Source organism: Haemaphysalis longicornis, unplaced genomic scaffold (genome assembly GCF_048455015.1).
Source record: "Haemaphysalis longicornis isolate Haplotype H1 unplaced genomic scaffold, Haemaphysalis longicornis Haplotype H1 scaffold_1, whole genome shotgun sequence".
NCBI lineage: Eukaryota > Metazoa > Arthropoda > Arachnida > Ixodida > Ixodidae > Haemaphysalis > Haemaphysalis longicornis.
This window is the reverse complement of record NW_027526203.1, coordinates 448713878-448720996: the sequence shown is the minus strand read 5'-3', so window position 1 is coordinate 448720996 and position 7119 is coordinate 448713878. Positions and strand designations below refer to the sequence as shown.

Genomic DNA, 7119 nt, shown 5'->3' with positions numbered 1-7119 from the left:
TCACTAGCAGATTTGTGTGCCATTTCTCAGTCATGCGACGACGACGCCGGATTTTCATCGTATGAAGTCAATTAAAGTTTTTCAACAGCGCAGCTGTTTAAGCCTGCGCTTATAGTCCGGTGGCGTTAGGAAAAAAAATTGGCCGCGTATCTGCTCCTTTCGTTGCAAATGTCGTCAAAAGACGATCGTCTTTATCAACTCTTGCCAAGTAAATGCCTCCCTTCGCTTTCCCGCTCACCTCTCATGTTGTTCCTCTTGCGTCGCGCTCCTCCCAAGGTACAGACGCCAAAGGTTTGCTTAAATCATTTTAAATTTCCCGCGTTCCACTGCTCCAAATCGGGTGTCTCGATGCCAACGCTGCCGTACGGCGAAGACGCGCGTGAATCGAGGCGCCCTACTTCAACGTTTATAAAACCGCGTTTCCCTAGTCCACGTGCGTTCCAACCAGAACGTGGAACCTATCTACTGGAACCTTTCGTAACTGTTGCCACTTGATTTCTTCAAATGCCGCCAGAAGCTATATGGCGCGGGCGACAGCAGGCGACGGCGCAGTGATATTTTTTTCTTCAGTTGATGAAGTATATTTAATCTCGCCAAAATCAAACATGTAGGATTTTTATAAAGGAACGCTGCAAATATCACTTCTGTATTAATTTGTTGTCTTATATATGCGTAATGTCTTGTTGTTCTTCAACAATATTGACAAGTATGTGCATTACACCGGACTTAGACGGGCACGTTTAGCTGTGACTATATAAGACTATTGCGCAGGCATCGTTTTAGTTTGGCCGGGTGGCTGAATCGAGTCACAGACAGACAGACGGACAGACAGACACACAGACAGACCAAAATTTGCGGGTTTAAGTAGCCCAAGAAAGACTATCGTCTTTAAAAAATACCAAGAAAAAAACCTCCTCCAGCGCGAGGCTCCCGGCACGACCTTCGCACAGCTGCGAAAGCGGAGCCAAGCCTCCCCCAGCTATGGCGTAACTGCGCCGACGCAACGGGCGCAAGAAAACCTCGCCGAGCGACGACGTCACCGCGTGCTCCAGCAACCATCCACCTTCGAGAACACTCTGCCCAGCGTTCGTAACGTGATATCTGCCGTACTCTTCTCTTTGTCACTACGTGCGTTCGCGCCTGAAGTCGGGAGCACAGACACCCAGTTCTTGAAGCCTGTTGCCGCGGGTTCTAGCGCGTGCTAACGCTGCCCACTTTGGGTGAGATCTGAAAGGCTGCGTACAAAACGATCCGGGCCTGCCGGCCGTGGAGAAATTTCAGCAGCAAGTTCGGAAATCCGTGTGAGGTGCAACAGGCCGGTCTCCGACGAAGTGAGAGATGGGGCGACAGAAGAGCGCCACACCCGAAGAAGAGGAAGCGCGGCGCGAAAGCCGCCGCGCCCCTATTCGAGAACGAATGCGACGACTTCGGTCGGTCCAGTCCCGATAACGCGCCGGTTCTGCGCCGAAACGCCAGCAAGTTGCAGAAGATCCGGAGTTACGAGCTCGCGTACATGGTATATAGTTTAATGACCGGGTGTTCATTGCTCCTTTCGAGGGGAAGGGGGGTAACGACGACACCACGCAGAAAACTTGAACGAGTCTCCGAGCGTAACTGCGCATAACTTAGCCGAACCAAGAATAAGCTAGGTGGGGCTGCAGGCTTAGCTGTTTGCCCAGTCTTCGCTCTACTAGTACGAAGCTGCTCCGCTTTTATTTAGTATTGCATTAGCAATAGATGGTGCAAGTCAGGAACAAGTTTTGCCGAGGCTCCGCCAACCGGGAGCGACAGAAGAACGCAGAACAGAGATGTGCGAAGAGGGGTGGCTCCGGCCTTTCTGGCTGCAACATCGGCTTCGGTGGCACTGCATTCGCCCCGCCACTAGCCTTGTTACTAGTGGGACGCCCAGTCGATCCGGTGGCGGCTCGCTACCTCCCTCTGCCCGAAGTGTCCGTTGCATGGCGTCTGGACGCCTCCTCTCACCGCTTGTACATGTTCGAAAATCGAATGTGCAGCTAGTGCGAGGCAAAGTAGGCGGCTATATAGATGAAAATGTAATGACGGTGATAATAACGTGTAATAACACTATACCGCGTAATGGCTGGCCATGGACTTGGACTTTGTTTTCGGGTCTGGTGATGAAAATGGTATGTGGTAGAAATCGGACTATTTGACTTCACATGAACCTGGGAGAATGGCGTACGCGATTTGTCATAATTTTTTTCGAGTTCACAAGCTGTCATCCGGTTGAGGGAGCCCCTCAAAGCCAGCTCAATGTCCCCGCCACTCGTAAAGCCGCTCGGGGCGTTCGCTTTCGACCTATGTTTGTGAACAATAATGGTAACACATCGGCGAAAATTTGTACTATCCATCTGCGGACATAGAGCGACAGACAAACGGAAGGGGACCGAGAATGCGTGGAGAGGGGGACGTCAAGTGAGCCCGCAGCCAACCGCGGCATTGGCTGCGGTGGCAGTGCGCTCGCACCACTGCTAGTGCGCCTCCGTACCCCTTATCACCCAGAAGCTGTTACCACTGCCTCTGCCATAACGGTCACCCCTTGCAAGTGTTAAAAAAGGGAGTGTAACGCGAGTTGTGGGCCGAGTAGGCAGCAAAAGATGATGGAATGGGAATGATGATGACGGAATACCAATACTGGTGGACGGCAAAAGGAGCAACATGCAGCCAATGTGGCTCCTAATGCGTGCAAACCGGACCCCCGAGATGGTTAGAACGCAAACCATGGTTGGCCCGGCGTGCGAGGGGAGTGCGAGAAACGTCATGTGTCATGCTTCTAAAGTCGGAGGAAGGCATCCGCATCGGGCTGAGCCTGTTGTTAGCACCGGAAAGGAAATAGATACCCACTCATTCTTAAAGATGCACTAAGGAATCTTACACTTTCTATTTTCCCTACATTATTGCACTGTAGCCATTTGTTAATAGCCCTGTCACCGCAAAATAACGTTATTTGTATTGAATACATATAGTTACAGCTTCAACAAGCCGAAAAACTGAATTTTTGGTTGATTTCGTCTGCGTAAGTCCATCGCAGAACTTTGACTTATCGCTTCACAAGTTGAGTGCGAGAAAGTTGCTGGTGGGTCGCTAAACTACGAACGAAGCGGTGCAGGGAGACATGGGCTCGTCATCGTTTGAGGCAGGGTATAGCACTTACCGGGTAAAATATGAGCCGAGAATCCGAGACACAGAGGACGAGAAATGGGCAGCAAGAGTGTTTAAAGGAGCCATGAAGAGAAAACACAAGTTTGGTTCACTCGAAAGATTGCCTCGTTAGAACCATACTGACACCACTTTTAAGGCAAACTTCGCTCAAATAAGCTACATAATTAGGAAAAAAAGGAATGACCATGCGACCCACCAGCTCATTTCCCGCAACAGAACCTATGATGTCACACTAGAATGCTCTGCGATTGGAGGAGGCCGGCAAAAGCAAACGCAAGTTACGCAGGGCTTACCAGTTTGCATAATGAGCTATATGCCCGTTAAACGTACTGCACATTCCTTTTATGACACGAAGAACGGTCGAGTAAACGGTTGAAGTTCCGAACAAACACGCAAACGTGTACGCCAATGCGTACGAAACTACCGCCGGCCGAGCTCGACATCTCGCCGTCACGCAGACGAATTTTCTGGTTCGAGGCTCTTCGGGGCCAACGAACCGCTCCAGCATTCACAGCCGCAACCTTGCTCGGTATCTTAATTCCTTGACAGGAGGTTGGCCGTCATATCGCCAACCAGCAAAGGTTAATACAGAAACGAGGGGAGTAAGGAACAGCAAGCAGCGACGAGATAGTGCCAGTCGTCGCAGAAGTACGGAATGGTGTTGGCTTGCTGCTGTCGTTACAAGCTCATTTCCAGTTTACAACCACTGAAAACTTCAGTTTGTTCGAGTACTTTACAATGAAATTTCGTTGCTGCGTCCTGAAATGCCCATGCAGTACGGGCAAATCGTCGAGGGAGTGCGACATACCCGCCGGTGAAGAGATCTCCTTTCATGTGCTGCCCAACGACGAACCTCGGCGAAGCAAGTGGCTACGTTTTGTGAACTTTGCAAACGGAGGAGAAAGGGAGCTAAAGGAAGCATGAGTGTGCTCGCTTCATTTCCGACGAAGTGATTACGGCAGGGACCCTTACGTTAGCTCACTCCTGGGACATGCCGCCGCTCGTCGCCGACTTCGTCAAATCGCCGTCAAAGCGCTCTGACCTGGGAAAAAAAAATACCGTACATACCGCGCATTGACGCTCGTATCTTTCTGGTCGGAGCAGAGAGCTCGCGCGAACGGCTTTCCATACACGACACCGGCCAACTGGCGTAAGCGATACTACTACTTATATTGAACCATTATTAACCGTAAGAAAAATACGGCACATACGTATTCGCCCGTATTCGTCCGTCGCGACGGGGCTGACGAGGCAGCGGTGCCGACGGCTGGGCGTTCGTCTGTTGTGGGTATCGCGGAATGGTCGCTTTCCGGTCCATACGCGTGTAGATCACAACTCCTGCCGCTCGTGCACTTAGAAGCATTGAGCGTTCATGTGGTCTCAGGTTGTATCAGCAAGTCCGAGCTCCTCGGCGAGAGTTTTGTTGTCCGGATGAGGCGATTCTATGCCTAGGGCTACGGGTGCACTAGGTTTTACTAGTATTTTTGAAATGGCCGCCGTCTCGGTTTCGGCACGAGTTCCGGTTCCTGTTTGATTCCCGCGTGCGGGTGCTAATGGAGTCGACATACTAAGGATCTGTTTCGTGGACCGGCTCGTATGACGCCATCGTTCACGTCACGAAATGTGCAATTTAGCGGGAGATTTAAAATTTTGGCTTAAAGTGCCTCATTTCTCAGTGAATAAAGCATCATTTGCTTCCGGGAAAGCGCTTGGGGTACTATGAAACACCTAATCTTTCGAATAAAACAAACTTTTGTTTTCTCTTCTTTGGACACGTGGCGGAAACGGGGGACCAGACAGCTCAACAAACGGTATGAGGAGTATGGAGGGGAAACGGAGCATGCACAATTGTTAAAATCAGGTGAAGTTAGTAGATGCGACGGATTGGTCAAAAAGAATGGAAACTAAAAAAAGAAACTCTTCTTACCTGCAGTACAGAATAGGGGGAAATCAGGAAGGAAGGTTTCTGTGGCAACGCGCGGGGCAGTGCACTGCTTTTTGAAGACTGGGCGGGGTGCTGAAGAGCGAGGACTGACAAGGGTAGCTACAGGCAAGGGGATGAGACCTGTTTATGCTGAAGAAGGGACCGGGAGATTATGTGGCATATTGTGGTGGACTGTAGAGATACACAGACGGCACGGGAACATCAAGGCTCGCCGCTAAGGGAGGCTCCCTGATATGAAGTGAGGGGGCACTGAATTTTGGGGCCACAGAGGTGACGAAGAGGCGAATGGAGTGGTAGTGGAAGAAAAGGAGGGACGAAAGATCAGATCGCGGGAGGAGTAAGCAAATGAAATTTAGGACGGATTGTGGGGAGGGGGGTGAGGGGAGAAAAATACCCAAGGTCGCTAAAGGTGCTAAGGAGCGATGAAAATTAAAACAGCCCGGGGAAGAAGAGGGGGGAGAAAGAAGGCGCGAATACTGAATGACGACGACGAAGAAGAAGAAGATGATGGTGATGATGAATAGATGTTTCTTCTTTCTTTCAAGGTGGCGGTTGTGCACAACCACCTTTGAATGGGCACAACCACCTTGAAACAAAGAAACCTATGTGCCTTGAAACAAAGAAGAAACCACTACAGTCAAACCCGTTTATAGCGAACTGCAATATGCACCGCGATTTGTTCGATATATCCAATAGTTCGATATAGCCGAACCCGCCTATAACGAGCTTATTGTTACGAGTCCGCATTTCGCGGTAGTGCCCCCCCCCCTACCCTCCTCAACTCCACCATCCCCACATGCAGAAACGAACACAGTAAAGTAGCCTTTAACCATACCCAAAATAATCCATTTATTGCAATTAATAAAGCTTCTTTCCGCCTTAACTGCCTATTTTGCAAAAAAAAAAAAAAAAAAGAAACGGTGATTTTTGTTTTCACTTTCGTTTTGGCGGCTACAACTAGCATAGCATTCTCTACACGAAACATTGTTTGCAGCGGTACGAGTCTGCGTTCTCCATAATCGAAGAAGCATTGGCGGAGCACATCGACTGCCGAAAGCGCTTCACTGTAATCATCGGACGGTTTTCTCTCCCGACATGATCGGCAACGTTGGCGAGCTCTTCCCACAGTTCACCGATGCTGCTGTCTTGGTCCGGACTCGCTGACTGGGCGGGTTCCGTCGTAAGTCCCACGCGTCGGAAATAGTTACGGAAAGTGTCGGCCGTCACGTCGCTCCGTGCAAGGCGCAATGTCCCAGTCGCGGCTCTTGCTCCGTGGTCGCGGCCAATCCACATCTCAATCGCCGCTCCGAGACCATGCATTTCGGTGGCCATTCTAGGCGCGCGGAGTTCGATATATCGGATGTGAACTTCGTTATAAGGAATATGTTTCCCATGTATTTCCGTAACTGAAATATTTTTGTTCGATATATAGCATAATTCGCTCTATCCGGGTTCGTTATAGCCGGGTTTGACTGTATTCATCGTCATCATCACCATCATCATTATTTTATTATTCAGTAAGCCACTGAAACTATACCCTTACGGGCAGAGCTTATGGCCTATATATACAGCAACTTGTTTATGAACTATTGGAAATGGCACTGAGGTCAATAGCTCAGATGGGAAGGAAATCAGCCTGCTGCTAAAACAATTTTACAATAATTAATTTTGTATAAAGGGTGCCGTGCCGGGCCTGTGGCGCAACGGATAACGCGTCTGACTACGGATCAGAAGATTCCAGGTTCGAATCCTGGCAGGCTCGACTTTTTTCTCTTTTAGTACCCTCAGCTTTTTTTTTTTTCCTGGAGTAAAAGAGGTGGGGCGTGCTAACCGAACTTTTTGACCAATAAATGGAAGGCGTATCCCAGCAGGATGTTTTCATGCGCATTCTTCTAAATACTTCGGTACGGGAACGTATACTTCTGAATTTTGGAGGGGGCAAGCAGAAAACAAAACCGTGCATGCGCAGCAGGAAGACATTTTACCCGAAT

The 7119-nt window shown here is 49.7% G+C and overlaps 1 non-coding gene across 1 annotated transcript; it reads left to right on the top strand.

The window, feature by feature from the left end:
• Window positions 1–6817: 6817 nt before the first annotated feature.
• Trnar-acg (transfer RNA arginine (anticodon ACG)) lies at window positions 6818–6890 on the top strand. Its single transcript has one exon. It is a non-coding gene; the product is annotated as a tRNA-Arg (tRNA).
• The last annotated feature ends 229 nt before the right edge of the window (window positions 6891–7119 follow it).